This window comes from Ovis aries, chromosome 14 (assembly GCF_016772045.2).
Source record: "Ovis aries strain OAR_USU_Benz2616 breed Rambouillet chromosome 14, ARS-UI_Ramb_v3.0, whole genome shotgun sequence".
Lineage (NCBI taxonomy): Eukaryota > Metazoa > Chordata > Mammalia > Artiodactyla > Bovidae > Ovis > Ovis aries.
This window is the reverse complement of record NC_056067.1, coordinates 58,671,496-58,687,687: the sequence shown is the minus strand read 5'-3', so window position 1 is coordinate 58,687,687 and position 16,192 is coordinate 58,671,496. Positions and strand designations below refer to the sequence as shown.

Here is a 16,192-nt window from a genome sequence, read left to right as displayed (position 1 = left end):
AAGAGATCAAATTGCCAACATCTGCTGGATTATGGAAAAAGCAAGAGAGTTCCAGAAAAGCATCTATTTCTGCTTTACTGACTGTGCCAAAGCCATTGTGTGGATCACAGTAAACTGTGGAAAATTCTTCAAGAGACGGGAATACCAGACCACCTGACCTGCCTCTTGAGAAACCTGTATGCAGGTCAGGAAGCAGCAGTTAGAACTGGACATGGAACAACAGACTGGTTCCAAATAGGAAAAGGAGTACGTCAACACTGTATATTGTCACCCTGCTTATTTAACTTATATGCAGAGTACATCATGAGAAATGCTGGACTGGAAGAAACACAAGCTGGAATCAAGATTGCCGGGAGAAATATCAATATCCTCAGATATGCAGATGACACCACCCTTATGCCAGAAAGTGAAGAGGAGATAAAAAGCCTCTTGATGAAAGTGAAATGGAGAGTGAAAAATTTGGCTTAAAGCTCAACATTGAGAAAACGAAGATCATGGCATCTGGTCCCATCAACTGATGGGAAATGGATGGGGAAACAGAAGAAACAGTGTCAGACTTTATCTTTTTGGGCTCCAAAATCACTGCAGATGGTGACTGCAGCAATGAAAATAAAAGATGCTTACTCCTTGGAAGAAAAGTTATGACTAACCTAGATAGTATATTCAAAAGCAGAGACAGTTTTTGCCAACTAAGGTCTGTCTAGTCAAGGCTTTGGTTTTTCCTGTGGTCATGTATGGATGTGACAGTTGGACTGTGAAGAAGGCTGAGTGCTGAAGAATTGATGCTTTTGAACTGTGGTGTTGGAGAAGACTCTTGAGAGGCCCTTGGACTGCAAGGAGATCCAACCAGTCCATTCTGAAGGAGATCAACCCTGGGATTTCTTTGGAAGGAATGATGCTAAAGCTGAAGCTCCAGTACTTTGGCCACCTCATGTGAAGAGTTGACTCATTGGAAAAGACTCTGATGCTGGAAGGGATTGTGGGCACGAGGAGAAGGGGATGACAGAGGATGAGATGGCTGGATGGCATCACGGATTCGATGGACGTGAGTCTGAGTGAACTCTGGGAGTTGGTGATGGACAGGGAGGCCTGGTGTGCTGCGATTCATGGGGTCGCAAAGAGTCGGTCACGACTGAGCGACTGAACTGAACTGAACTGAACTGAACTGGATCAGACATCTTCAGTATGAGGGTTAGGAGAATATGTTGCCTGACCAATTTAAGGACAACACCCCTTGTCAGCTTGGAAGCAGTTATAGAACGAGAACGATGCCCCTTTTCCCTAGGCAACATAATTCTTCTAAAAGAAAAGGGGGGAATGAGAGGGTAGCAGGCAGGAAGGCCAGGGGTCTCCAAATGGAGCAAATAGGTTGTAAGTGTCAGACATTTTTAAATCTCTTAAGCAGCAGGAGGAAACAAATTAGCGATACTTTTTTCCTTCTGTATACAAATTTAAACGGAGATTTCTCTTAAAATACTTGTTGCCATAATGACACCTGGTTTCATCTGAAGTTAACTATTCTCAAACCTTGAGTTAACCAATCCATTTTTCTTATGGAAATGTTTGTCTTAAGCTATGTGAATGGACTATGCACTTACCCCAGATTCTGTCTTCAAGTCGGTTCCGCCTAATGGCTGAGAACCTACTTCACAAACCAGTATGTTATACTCAGATACTGTTCCCCTAATTTATGTAAACAAAACTATTTGTATGGTAATCTGCCCTTCTACAAGATTCAAGTTAATCATTTTATGGCCTGGGATGAATCATCTGCTGCCAAGATTATCCCAAAATGCATCTTATGGATGAGGGGCCTGGTGCCATTCTGAGTTTTAAAACCTTCCTTTTCTTCATTAACAGACTGCTCGTGAGTATAATCGCACCCCACTCCAGTACTCTTGCCTGGAAAATCCCATGGATGGTGGAGCCTGGTAGGCTGCAGTCCATGGGGTGTCTAAGAGTCGGACACAAGTGAGCAACTTCACTTTCACTTTCATGTATTGGAGAAGGAAATGGCACCTCAGTCCAGTACTTTTGCCTGGAAAATCCCATGGATGGTGGAGCCTGTTAGGCTGCAGGGGGTCGCTGCAGAGTCTAAGAGTCAGACACGACTGAGCAACTTCACTCTCACTTTTCATTTTCATGCACTGGAGAAAGAAATAGCAACCCACTCCAGTATTCTTGCCTGGAGAATCCCAGGGACAGAGGAGCCTGTTGGGCTGGCGTCTACGGGGTCGCACAGAGTCGGACATGACTGACACGACTTAGCAGCAGAAGCAGCCCCCCATTCTGAACCCTCTTCCACCTCCCTCCTCACAAGATCTCTCTGGGTTGTTCCAGAGCACTGGCTTTGGGTGCCCTAATTTGTGCATTGAGCTTGCACTGATCATTCCATTTTACATATGGTAATTTACATGTTTCAGTGCTATTCTCTCAAATCATCCCACCCTCACCTTCTCCCACTGAGTCCAAAAGTCTGTTCTTTACATCTCTGTCTCCCTTCGTTGCCCTGCATGTAGGATCACTGGTACCATCTTCCTACATTCCATATACATGCATTAATATACAGCATTTGTCATTCTCTTTCTGACTTATTTCATTCTGTATAATAGACTCTAGGCACATCTACCTCATTATAACTGATAAGCGAGGTGACATTTTTGCTAAGTATGGCACAAAATAGTCTAAGATGATTTACTACTTACCAAAGAAAGTTTCAAATGTATGAGATGAAGGGAAGAAAGCACTCAGGCAAGGAATGAATCTGAAAAAAATTTGAAAAAAAAACCCCTGAGAATTATTTTTAATCTAAAAATCTGGTGTCAAAGTTTAAAAAATTGTGGAGAATAACCATATTTATAAAAGGATGATAAGAGTAGAATACTGGAAACTAAAAAAGCTTATTTCTGAAGTTAAAAATGAGTACAGAAACTGAATGAATTAAGACCTATTCCAAGCTACAAAAAGCACCATACATAAAGAAAGGAGAAAATGTGAATCCGTTAAAAAAAAAATCCGTTAAAAAAAAAAAAAAGTGTTCCTTTAAAAATGCTACCCAATAATGATACAGCGGATAAGAATCTGCCTGACAATGCAGGGGACATGGGCTCTATCCCTGGTTCAGAAAGATCCCACAAGTACAAGCAACTAAGCCCGTGCACAAATACTGAGCCTGTGCTTTAGAACTTGGGAGCCACAACTCCTGAGCCCGCAGCACAGCCCAGCCAAAAAAATTCATTAAACGAAAAAAAAAAAAAAAAAAAAAAACCTACCACAGAGTGACACTCTATAGAGTCAGTCATTTCTTGCCCCAGGTCTTTTCGTCCCTGACCTCTATCTTATGATAGGACAAGGGAAGGGGGTCACTCACAACGCAGTGAATCAAGCCACTGCCCCAGGCTCAACAGGGTTTGCAAATGAAAGTCATCTTCTGCCACAACTAATAAAAAAAGACACAAGCCTTTTAGACAGGAGTTTTGAAATTCTCATCCTCCTCTGTATAACTAAAAAAATCATCTGTATCCAAATAACTGGCCACACCTGGATTGAGCTTACCCCTCTGTTCACCTAGCTCCCTATTTCATCTGGGTCTGGTGTCTCTTTTTCTCCCCCTCTGCTCCTGTCCTATTTCCTCCCTCACACGCGTCCTGTCCCAGGCTGCTGCAATTCGTTCCCCCTCGAAATGCTCTCTCTCTCCAACCTTCCTGAGTCTTTCAAAAATCCATACCTATGTCTGCCTCTTTCTTCCCCCATTTCCGCTCCCTCTCTGCGCCCCAGATTACTCCCCTTCTTGCTGTGACTCTCCCTTCCTCCCCACTCTCTGGCAGGCCACGTGGCTATGCTTCCTTCCAGCTCTTTCTTCCTCTGCTCCTTACCTTTCTCTGCCAACACCATGGTGAAGGTGCAGGTGAAGTCACTTAGTCGTGTCCGACTCTTTGAGACCCGTGGACTGTAGCCCACCAAGTTCCTCTGTCAATGGGATTCTCCAGGCAAGAATACTGGAGTGGGTTGCCATTTCATAAAACCGGCCACTTCAGATTTAGACTTGTACCTTTGTGGCAGGACTCCAACCGGGTGAAAACACAACTTGGGACTCTAACCCAAGAGGCCTGACTCAAACTCGGCCAAAACCCAGTTAGGGACTCTCCACGTCAGACGTCCTCATCGCCCTTCGCCTCCCCGCTCCCATCACTGAGACAGGGCAGTTCTCCCTATGCTGTTTTCCAGTCCCTGGAGATCTGGTTTTCTAATTTATTAATACTTCTCTATTTTACTCACTTGGCTATTTTCAAGGCTTAACCTCTTTGACTTGACTATCCCTTTGCAAATCCCTCAGCCAGTCTCAGTTTTCCCATTGGTTCTCCCTGATGCTTTTCCCCTCGGTTTCAGTTATTTCTCTCCGTCCTTCTGACTCTGCTTCTCCTGATCCTCCTGCCTCCTGAATTTACTGAGTGGCCGACAGAACGAGACGCCCCCGGACCGGAAGATCACCTTTTCCCCCGAGTTGAACTGGGCATGCAACAGCACTGACTGTCACATGGCTGGCCCAGGTCACCTACCCTATGCGGGGTGAGGGGACGGGCTGACAGGAAAGGGGGCTGCTGCGAGGCAGAAGGACCGGCCTCAGGAGACTCGAGGACGGAGGGGCTGGGAGGGAAGGGGCTCAGGAGCGAGGCGGCCTCTCCGGAATCCCAGGACCGGGGAGAGGGCGCGCAGCCTATCTGGACTCTGCCTCCAGCGATCGAGAAGGCGACGCGGCGGGCGCGACTCCAACTCGCGAGAGAGGGCTTTACTTGGCGAGGCCAGAGGTAAACAAGGGTTTTAAGCAGGAAAACGTCGCCAGAAGCGGTGTCTAGGCGCGCCGAGGGCCGAAACCGCCTCAGCAACACTTAAAACCCAAACGAAAAGACAACTGGGCCGCAACGGCAGCGGCAGCGTTTATTCGGGCCGAGCACCAGGTGCCAGGGTTTTCGGGTCGCTGGCAGTTCCCACATCGTGAGGAAGAGTGAGCGGGGACGGAGGTGGGGACTGGAGGGGTTGCGAGCTCTGCAAACTTACTCTAGAAGGAAGCGTAGGCGCCGCTCGGGGACCTCGGCTCCACGCTCTCCAACTTCCGGCTCCGTGTGAAAGGGCTTTTGGTTTTAGAGCCCAGGCTTCCGACGAGGGGCGGGGCGAGCACTCGCGGTGCGCAGAGTTCGTGGGAGGGGCGGGGCGCGGAGGGGGCGGGGCCTGTTACCTGACAGCATTAAGTTAAGGTCTGTAACACTGCTCAGGTAAAAGCTTCAAGTTACGTCGGAAGCCAAGATACTTCCTCTTAAGTCTAAACGAATTTATTCTTATAAAAAGATGTTTTTCACAGCATGTTGTGCTCAGATCTTGCTAGTGAGGCTGAAGCAATTCAGGGATCGGGGAACTTCGGCAGTTTTAAGAAACAAGAATGGGACTAGTCTCTATATTACAAATACAAAACTCTGCCTGGGTAGAAATGGGCTATTTCCTACTCACACCCTACAAAACAGCAAACTTCCCATAGTGCTGAGTTCAACAAACTCAGGGTCACTACCTGGGTGTCTGAGATGGAGGACTTAAGGGATGTGATCATTTGGGTCACTAACCACAGCCTTTTAAGAGCACGACACTTTAAATGATTATAAACTGCATTATTGTTTCTTTTATCCAACGTGTTTTAATTATTTCCCCCTTCTAAACCCAACTCTTTAAACAGTGACATAAAGGGGTTGTATAAGCAACTCTTACAATGACAAATATCATTGTGTAAGTTTAAGCTACAGAGAAAAAATTAACTGATACGTATACTGTGAAACGATGATCACAATAAGTTTGCCTAGCATCCATAATTTTGTATAGATAACCTAAAAATGATTCTCGACAGTGGATTCACCAATGATTTATCAGATACAACACCAAATGCTCACACCAACAAAATAAAAAGAGGTAAACTGCACACATCCTAATTATCAAATATTGTGCAGTAATCCATCCTCAGCAGTGAAAAAACAATGTACACTATACAACAAAAAATTGCCAAGCATATATTCAATAATAGTTTAACATCAAGAATACATAAAGAACTCTAAAAAGTACTGATCACCAATTCCACCACAGGGGTGGAGGAGCTCTCTTAACCAACCATCTCACATATTGCAAATAAAGTACAAAGAGTAACATAAAATAGAACTTTAATGACAAAAATAAAAGACAATCATTTATAATGCATACAAATATAAAAAAAGGAAAGTAGCTATGCCTTGAAAAAACACAAATGATGGTTCATCACCTAAGTTATCACTCTGCTACATAAGCTCTGTCATTAAGCTGCTACAAAATTAAATGTGGAGGCAAAATGATCAATAGCACCCAGGTGACAAGCAAGCAGCATCAGCAACAGTTTAGTCAACAGCCTCACAAATATGAGGGTGTGAACCTGGACAGTACCCTTGTCAGGAGAAGTTCCTACACCTCTTGGTGAGGCTCAAAGGGCATGGTGATAATACACGTGAACAACACTATCACAGTGCCCTTCACGCAGGCTTCTCTTACATCACTCAAAGCCAGAAAAAGATGTACAGGTCAAGGTCTTCAGATACTTTGTCATATCACAGAACACACTGACCACTATACTAAGTAGCTTCAAGTGGTAATTCTGTATGCAGCAGGAAAATATTACAACCAATAAGGGAAAGGATTCTCCTTTAAAAATTTTCTCTTACCCAGTAAACACACACCACAGAGAGTCCATGAGGAGCTGCCCCTTAAACACAGGTGGGTTACCACAGCAAAGAAACTGGACATGACTTCAGACCCTAGAGCCACATACTTCAAAATCCAATTTAAAAAGATAAATTATACAAACTAAGGAGAAAGCAAAGTCAGGAAGAGTCTACACTCCCAGACTAGATAGACCAGTACAGTGCTCGCTTCGGCAGCACATATACTAAAATTGGAACAATACAGCAAAGATTAGCATGGCCCCTGTGCAAGGATGACATGCAAATTCATGAAGCGTTCCATATTTTTTAAACGATGCTCAACATTACTCATTATCAGAGAAATGCAAATCAAAACCACAATGAGGTACCATTTCACACCAATCAGAATGGCTGTGATCCAAAAGTCTACAAGCAATACATGCTGGAGAGGGTGTGGAGAAAAGGGAACCCTCTTACACTGTTGGTGGGAATGCAAACTAGTACAGCCACTATGGAGAACAGTGTGGAGACTCCTTAAAAAACTGGAAATTGAACTGCCTTATGATCCAGCAATCCCACTGCTGGGCATAGACACCAAGGAAACCAGAACTGAAAGAGACCCGTGTACCCCAATGTTCATCGCAGCACTGTTTATAATAGCCACGACATGGAAGCAACCTAGATGTCCATCAGCAGATGAATGGATAAGAAAGCTGTGGAACATATACACAATGGAGTATGACTCAGCCATTAAAAAGAATGCATTTGCATCAGTTCTAATGAGGTGGATGGAACTGGAGATTATACAGAGTGAAGTAAGCCAGAAAGAAAAACACCAATACAGTATGCTAACACATATATATAGAATTTAGAATCATGATAAAGATAACCCTGTATGCGAGACAGCAAAAGAGTCAGATGTATAGAACAGACTTTTGGACTCTGCAGAAGAGGGAGAAGGTGGGATGATTTGGGAGAATGGCATTGAAACATGTATACTATCATGTAAGAAACGAATCACCAGTCTAGGTTTGATACAGGATACAGGATGCTTGGGGCTAGTGCACTGGGATGACCCAGAGAGATGATATGGGGAGGGAGGTGGGAGAGGGGTTGAGGATTGGGAACTCATGTACACCTGCCGGGGGCCAGTGTGAGGAACTCCGCCCATGGCAAAGGTCATGAGGAAAGAAGCTTGGCATAGGCAAAGGCGTGATCAAGCCTCAGGAAACACCCTGTTCCCAAGCATCTACCCCCCAAACCAGAGTACTTTACGGCGGGCTCTCCCCCATAACCACTTCTCTCGGAGAAGGAGTTAACTTGCAGCGATTTGTACCTGGGACTAGGACCCACACAAGTATCTGAGGACGTCTGATAGGGCAGGGGGTACCATACATGGTTTTGTAAAATGCTTCATGGGTCTCATGGGAAATATGGGTTGAACACCATTAAAGGTGGCAAACCCAGCCCACCTCCTATTTTCTTCTTTTCCAGCCTTACTGAGATAGAACTAGTCAAATGGATATGTGTATACTTATCATGTATGATGTGACCATTTCACAGAGGTATATACTGTGAAATATTTATCACAATCCAGTCATCAACACATCCATCAACTCCCAGGTTCCATGTTTTGTATGGTGAGAACACTCAAGATTTACTCTGCTGGCAAATTTAAAGTATGTAGTACACAGAAGAATTTACTAAGGTTAGAATGCTGCACACAGCTCCCCAGAACTTACTCATTTTCCAACTCAAAGTTCATACATTAACATCTTCCCATCTATAGATTCCTTTGGGTAGAATAATCATTTTCACTATATTGATTCTTCCAATCCACGGACATGGTATATTGCTCCATCTATTTGTGTCATCTTTCTTTCACTAGTCTTTTATACTTTTGTACATGTAAGTCTTTTTGTTTCTTTAGGTGAATTCATTCATAAGCACTTTATTCCTTTCATTGCATGGTGAATGGGATTGTTTCCTTAGTTTCTCTTTTTTGATTCTTAGTATATAGGAATGCAAGAGATTTATGAGTATTAATTTTATATCCTGAAACTTTACTATATTCATTGATTAGCTCTAGTAATTTTCTGGTGCTATCTTTAGGGTTTTCTAGGTAGAGGATCATGTCATCTGGAAACGGTAAGAATTTTACTTCTTTTCCAATCTGCATTCCTTTTTTTTTTTTTTTTTTTTCTTCTCTCACTGCTAGGACTTCCAAAACTATGTTGAATAGTTGTGGTGAGAGTGGGCACCCTTGTCTTCTTCCTGATTTCAGAGAAAATAGCATGCACAACTTTTGTGTGGTTTCTTTGGAAGACATATATTTTTAAGTCTAATACACTCTGATGTCTTGAGAAAGCCCTTGCCTACACAGTTCATGACTTCTCTTCAATATGGACTCTTATTGCATAATACTTCAACTCAAGCTGAAACTTTTTCCACTCCCATTGCATTTGGAAGGCATTGCTCTAGTATCGTCCCCAAACTTTGCTGTTTCAGAAAACTCCTTCCTACAAACCCATTTGTGTGGCTTGTCTCCAGGATACATATTCCTACATACCTAGAGAGTGAGTAGCAATTGTAAAAACTGCCATAGTCATTGCATTTCTAAGTATTTGGTAAATCCTGAGTTTAAGGCAGCACCTAAAAGCCTTGCCACATTACATACACGTGTAAGGATCTCCCTAGTATGGATCATCTGATGATTGGTGAGATATGAGCCCCGAGTGAAGGTTTTACACTTTCATTATCACTTGTAAGCTTTTCCTTCAGAATGACTTCTTTACGGAATCTTAAATTGAGACTGTTGCCTATAAGCTCTCTATAAGACTGTTGTCAAGACACACTCATTACATCAACATAGCTTCTGTGTATTGGAGTATGAATTTTCTCATGAAGCCTAAATGGAATCACCTGACAAAAGCCTCACCACAGTGAATACATTTGTAAGGTCTCTGGCGTATGGATCACCTGATGTCTTTTTAGGGCTGAATGCTACCTGGTGCATTTGCCCCACTTATTACATTTCCTTTCTCTGGATTATGAATTCCCTGATGATGTGACTAATAAGACTTGTATTGAAGCAGTGGTCACATATATTACATTTACATTCTTTCTCTCATGTACAGGTAACCTTATAGTCCCCTTAAGATTTACTGCATACTAAATGTATGGCTTCTTTTCAGTATGATTTTTTTTTCACGATTTGCAAGGTTTGAATGCCTTCTAAAACACTTGCAACAATCACTACATGGGTAAGATCTCAGAATTCATCACATCCTGTTGTTAGTTCTGAACTCAGAATCCAAAGCTCTGCCACACCCACTGTATTTCTGCAGTTTTCCTACAGTTTGACTTTTCTGAAGGTCAAAAGGATGATATATTTTACTGCATTTATTACATCTGTCAGGTTTCACTCCATATGGATTCACTGATTATCTGCAAAACGATTCCTGTGACTGAAGACTTTGACATATAAATTACATTTATATCGTTTTCCTTAATGGTCAGTTACAGATGAATGTGCAATGAGAGCTCTGTCACACTAATTATATTTGTATGATTTCTCTCTAGTATGAGTTCTCTGATGAATTATAAGGCCAGAAGTCTGACTAAAGGCTTTGTTACACACGTTACATTTGTAAGGTTTCTCTCCAGTACGAATTCTCTGATGACTTCCAAGGTTGGCATTTTGAGTAAAGGACCAGCCACAAATTTCACATTTATATGGTTCCTCTCCAGTATTAATTCTCCGATGAACTACAAATTTGCACTTTGACTAAAGGTTTGCCACATATATCACATTTATATGGTTTCTCTCCAGTAAATAGATAGAGTTCCAGATGAACTATGGATGGAGGTTCGTGACACTGTACAGGAGACAGGAATCAAGACTATCCCCAGGAAAAAGAAATGCAAAAACCCAAAATGGTTGTCTGAGGAGGGAGGCCTTACAAATAGGTGTGAAAAGAAGAGAAGCAAAAAGCAAAGGAGAAAAGGAAAGATATACCGATTTGAATGCAGAGTTCCAAAGAATGGCAAGGAGAGATAAAAAAAAAAAAAGCCATCCTCAGCGATCAATGTAAAGAAATAGAGGAAAAGAATAAAATGGGAAGGACTAGAGATCTCTTCAAGAAAATTAGAGATACCAAGGGAACATTTCATGCAAAGATGGGCTCAATAAAAGACAGAAATGATAGGGACCTAACAGAAGTAAAAGATATTAAGAAGAGGTGGCAAGAATACACAGAAGTGTACAAAAAGATCTTCATGACCCAGATAATCATGATGGTGTGATCACTCACCTAGAGCCAGACATCCTCAAGTGGGCCTTAGGAAGCATCACTGTGAACAAAGCTAGTGGAGGTGATGGAATTCCAGGTGAGCTGTTTCAAATCCTAAAAGATGATGCTGTGAGAGTGCTGCACTCAATATGCCAGCAAATTTGGAAAAGTTAGCAGTGGCCAAAGGACTGGAAAAAGTCACTTTTCATTCCAATCCCAAAGAATGCATAAACTACGGCACAATTGCACTCATCTCACACACTAATAAGATAACGCTTAAAATTCTCCAAGCCAGGCTTCAGAAATACATGAACCATGAACTTCCAGATGTTCAAGCTGGATTTTAAAAAGGCACAGGAACCAGAGATCAAATTGCCAACATTCGCTGGATCATCGAAAAAGTAAGAGAGTTACAGAAAAACATCTATTTCTGCTTTATTGACTATGCCAAAGCCTTTGACTGTGCGGATCACAATAAACTGTGGAAAATTGTGAAAGAGATAAGAATACCAGACCACTGATCTGCCTCTTGAGAAACCTGTATGCAGGTCAGGAAGCAACAGTTAGAACTGGACATGGAACAACAGACTGGTTCCAAATAGGAAAAGGAGGACGTCAAGGCTCTATATTGTCACCCTGCTTATTTAACTTCCGTGCAGAGTACATCATGCGAAACGCTAGGCTGGAAGAAGCACAAGCTGGAGTCAAGATTGCTGGGAGAAATATCCTTAACCTCAGATATGCAGATGAGACCATCCTTATTGCAGAAAGTGAAGAAGAGCATCTTGATGAAAATGAAAGAGGAGAGTGAAAAAGTTGGCTTAAAACTCAACATTCAGAAAACTAAGATCATGGCATCCAGTTCTATCAGTTCATGGCAAATAGATGGAGAACCAGTGGAATCAGTGGCTGGCTTTATTTTTCTGGGCTCCAAATCACTGCAGATGGTGATTGCAGCCACGATATTGAAACACACTTACTCCTTGGAAGGAAAGTTACGACCAACCTAGACAGCATATTCAAAAGCAAACACATTACTTTGCCAACAAAGGTTTGTCTAGTCAATGCTATGGTTTATCCTGTGGTCATGTATGGATGTGAGAGTTGGACTATAAAGATAGCTGAGCACCAAAGAATTGATGCTTTTGAACTGTGGTGTTGGAGAAGACTCTTGAGAGTCCCTTGGACTGCAAGGAGATCCAACCGTCCATCCTATAGAGATCAGTCCTGGGTGTTCATTGGAGGGACTGATGTTGAAGCTGAAACTCCAATACTTTGGCCATCTGATGTGAAAAACTAACTCATCTGAAAAGACCCTGATGCTGGGAGGTATTGAGGGCAGGAGGAGAAGGGGACAACAGAGGATGAGATGGCTGGATGGCATCACTGACTCAATGAACATGAGTCTGAGTGAACTCCAGGAGTTGGTGATGAACAGGGAGGCCTGGCATGCTGCAGTTCACAGGGTCAGAAAGAGTCGGACACGAGTAAGCAATTGAACTGATCTGAACTGAACTGAATTCAGTATGAATTCTCTGATGAACTGTAATGTGTCCATTTTGCCTAAAGGCTTTGCCACATACATCACATTTATACGGTTTCTCTCCAGCATGAACTCCCAGATGAATTCCAAGGTGTGCATTTTGAGTAAAGCACCGGCCACACACATCGCATTTATATGGTTTCTCTCCAGTATGAATTCTCCAATGAACCGTAATATGAAACCTGTAACAGAAAGCTTTGCCACATAAATTACATTTATATGATTTCTTTCCTGTATGAACTGCTTGATGCTTGGTTAGAGCTCAACGTGCATTGAAATCTTGGTCACACTCGTTACATTTGTAAGTTTTCTCTCTAGTATGAATTCTCTAAAGAATTCCAAGGCTCACCTTTTGAGTAAAGCACTGGCACAAACATCATATTTATATGGTTTTTCTGCAGTATGAATTCTCCGATGAACTGTAAAAATAAGATCTGTAACTAAAGGCTTTGCCACATACATTTAAAGAGCTTCTCTCCCATATGTCTTAACTGCTTGATGGTCAGTTAAGACTAAACGTGCACTAAAGGTTTCCCAGCCTCATTACATTTCTATGGTTTCTGTCCATTATGTATTGATGAATTTTAAGGCCCCAACTCCAACTAAAGACTTTGCTACACTTATTACATCTGTAACGTTTCTTTCCAGTATGAATTCTCTGATGAATTCTGTTGGGAGCCGGCGTGAGGAACTCCACCCATGGCAAAGGTCATGAGGAAGGAAGCTTGGCATACGCAAAGGCGTGATCAAGCCTCAGGAAACACCCTGTTCCCAAGCATCTACCCCCAAAACCAGAGTACTTTACGGGAGCTCTCCCCCATAACCATTTCTCTCAGAGAAGGAGTTAACTTGCAGCTCCAGTTAATAAAAACTCCTGGGGGTGACAAGAGTGTTTTAACTTACGAACTCTGAAGGTTCTCTGGCCTGCCTGATCAGGCTTGTCCAGCCGCATGCGACTGTTTACAGCCTCCCAACTGTGAGAGGCATGGGATGTTTTAAAACTTTCTAAATACAGACTCTTTTGAGAAGTTAGAAGATCATTAGTATAGTATTAGTGGGTTGATTACGAATTATATTGGTGAAGGTTTTTTTCATTTGTCGGGCCAATAATTACTGCTAATTCCCTGCCCTGGGTGTGACAAGGGTGTCTCAGGTCAAACCTCTCTGCTGACAGACTAGCTTGTGTGACAACCTCTCAACCATAAACAGCACAGAGAGTTTGGAGTATTAGCATAGGGCTTTTTCTCATTGATGAGTCAATGATTGCCATCAGGCCTCCATATCCTTAGGCACCTGGGAATATATTAATCAATGTATTTGGAATATAGAAAAGGAAATATAGTTTTTTGATGTTAGCAATACTAGACTTTTTGAGTTAATGAATCTTCTCTTTTGTTATAGATCACTGTACTTTGTTATAAATCACTATAAATCACTGTGTCCTTGCTAGACAAAAATGTAACTTTATCACTATCTTAAGACAAAATAGATCTTAAGGGGAACGTTGGTGAAGGGTTTACATTTGTTGAGCCAATACTTGCTGCTAAATCTCCATATTCCTGTCCTTATAATGAATATAACTAGCATATAGGAGAAATAAGTATTAACCTTTAAGATTAATCATGATAAACCTTAGGTTAAGTAAATTCCTTTCTTGATTGTAACTCACTACATCCTCACCCTATAGGAATGCAACTTTATTTGGAGGGTGGCGCCTGATTTAAGAAAAAATCACCCCTGGAAAAGTAAGTTTTCTGGTTAACTAACCAGTATCAGAAAGGGCCATAAAATGTCAGCAGACCTCATGGCTAAAAGATGATGAAACTCATAAGACCTTTGTATAATTTTATATGAAGCACCTGATTGTGACAAGGGTCAGGTCTGCTGACCCCCACGTGACTCTGTATTCATCCCTATGTATAACAAAAAGGTATATAAACAAACCTGAAAAATAAAGAAATCGGATCAGTTTCTGGAAAGACTGATTCCCCCATGTCGTTTCTTTCTCACTCCCCGTTTTCCTGGCTGAATTCCCATCTGAAATGTGGGAGCCTGCTAATTCTGCCTGGGCTTCTGAGATCGGACTGGGGAGGCCTCAGTGCCTCCTCTCCTTTGGGAAAATGGAAAGACGCCTGTGGCCTATGTAGGTGGTGATTGGGATTCCATGTAAACCAGTTATTCAGCCTCTTTTCTCCACTAATTCTCCTACTACATTATCTGTTTCTAATCTCCCTCTATATCTGTAATTATATAAGTTTTTTCCAGGATGCCGACTCCGTCCCCACCTTCGAATTCCCTGGATCCTCCGGGGCTGGACCCCGGCAGAATTCCAAGGTGTGAATATTGATTAAAGCATTAAAGATGGAAAGAACAGTACTTCACGTATTCATTCCCTCTCTACCTCCTTCTGAATGCATAAGGAATAGTACAATATGCAAAGATCTATTACTTTTAAAGAACTACTAAACCAAGACCATAGGGGTACAAAATAGGAAATTGGATATTTCAAAAGGTTGAAATCAACTTTATAAATACTTAAGCTCTGGAAAAACTCCTTGTGTACCATGTAGTGGGCAGATCACCTGAAGAAAGGACAAGTTTAAATTCCTAATGCCAATCATGAGGCTTTTCATGTCTGAGTCAACAGGGCTTTGAGCTCAGTTACTAAAAACAGGCTACCAAGAGGCATACAGAGAAAATGCAGAGACACACCCCCAGGGCAGATCCCAAACTTCAGAGGCAAGTTATTCTTACCCACAGAGAGCACGTTTCTGAGGGCCTCTATCATCACATTCCTGTACAAGGCCCTCTGAACAAGGTTTAAGCATTCTCATGCCTCAGGAGTGAATTTGATGGCCACAGCCTTGAAGGTCAACTGTCCCTGATATGAAAATACATTTCACCATGAGGCCCTGAGCAGAGTTTTTATTTTCACACAAAAGGAGAAGAAGAAAAAGAGGTAAGGATCATTTCAATAGAAATAATATTCTGATAAATCAATGGAAAGCTATTTGGAGCCAATTCTTGGTCTCTAATTGCCTACATTAAATATTGTTTCTGAAATAGAAATGAATCAAAATTAGTAAAGTTGGGACTTTCCTAGTGGTCCAGTGCTTAAGACCCTGCATTTCTACTGCAGGGGTTTTAGGTTCAATTCCTCCTCAGGAACTAAGATACTGCAAGACGCAACTTGCAACCAAGAAGGAAAGACAAAAAATATTAGTAAACTTGATTTCATGGTTTAAATAGACAATGGAAAGACTAGAAACAATGAAAAGAATTTAAAAAAAACAAGAAACTGAAAAAGAAGAAAAAAGATAAAACAGACAATGATATGAAACACCATCCAGTCCTGAGATCTCTTTCTGAACTTTCCATTCCATTCCCAAACACTTAAGTTTTTAAGGAGGTGCTCATTTAGTTTTAAATGTACTATACAAAGTTAGAACTGATTTCCACTCATTGGCCTCTTTTGCAGATTTTACCATGTACCATACATGTTAATACATGAGGTCCACATATAGCTTCTTTACCCTGGTTGACTGAGAGCAGACAGCGCATCCAGATCAGCCCTAAACAGTCCCTGCTGCCCAACAGCACCAAGACCCCACCTCCAACCCGTGGGTGAGAAGCCCTGCCCAGGATGG

The 16,192-nt window shown here is 42.1% G+C and overlaps 1 protein-coding gene and 1 non-coding gene across 5 annotated transcripts in view; one reads left to right on the top strand and one right to left on the bottom strand.

The window, feature by feature from the left end:
- LOC114118023 (zinc finger protein 347-like) overlaps positions 1-16,192 on the bottom strand; it is a 107,859-nt gene that overhangs the window by 34,771 nt on the left and 56,896 nt on the right. For 2 of the 4 annotated variants that reach the window (XM_042231129.2, XM_042231130.2), the window contains exons 1-2: positions 5,059-5,125; positions 2,706-2,764 (exon numbers count right to left, since the gene is read on the bottom strand). The exons of 1 other annotated variant lie outside the window; for it this stretch is intronic. The gene's annotated coding sequence lies outside the window, so the exon portion shown is untranslated. Of the gene's footprint in view, positions 1-2,705; positions 2,765-5,058; positions 5,126-16,192 lie in introns of those variants that run through there. One more of the 4 variants, XM_042231131.2, reaches the window with a different exon arrangement.
- On the top strand, positions 6,932-7,038 carry LOC114118148 (U6 spliceosomal RNA). The gene has a single exon (XR_003591691.1). It is a non-coding gene; the product is annotated as a U6 spliceosomal RNA (small nuclear RNA).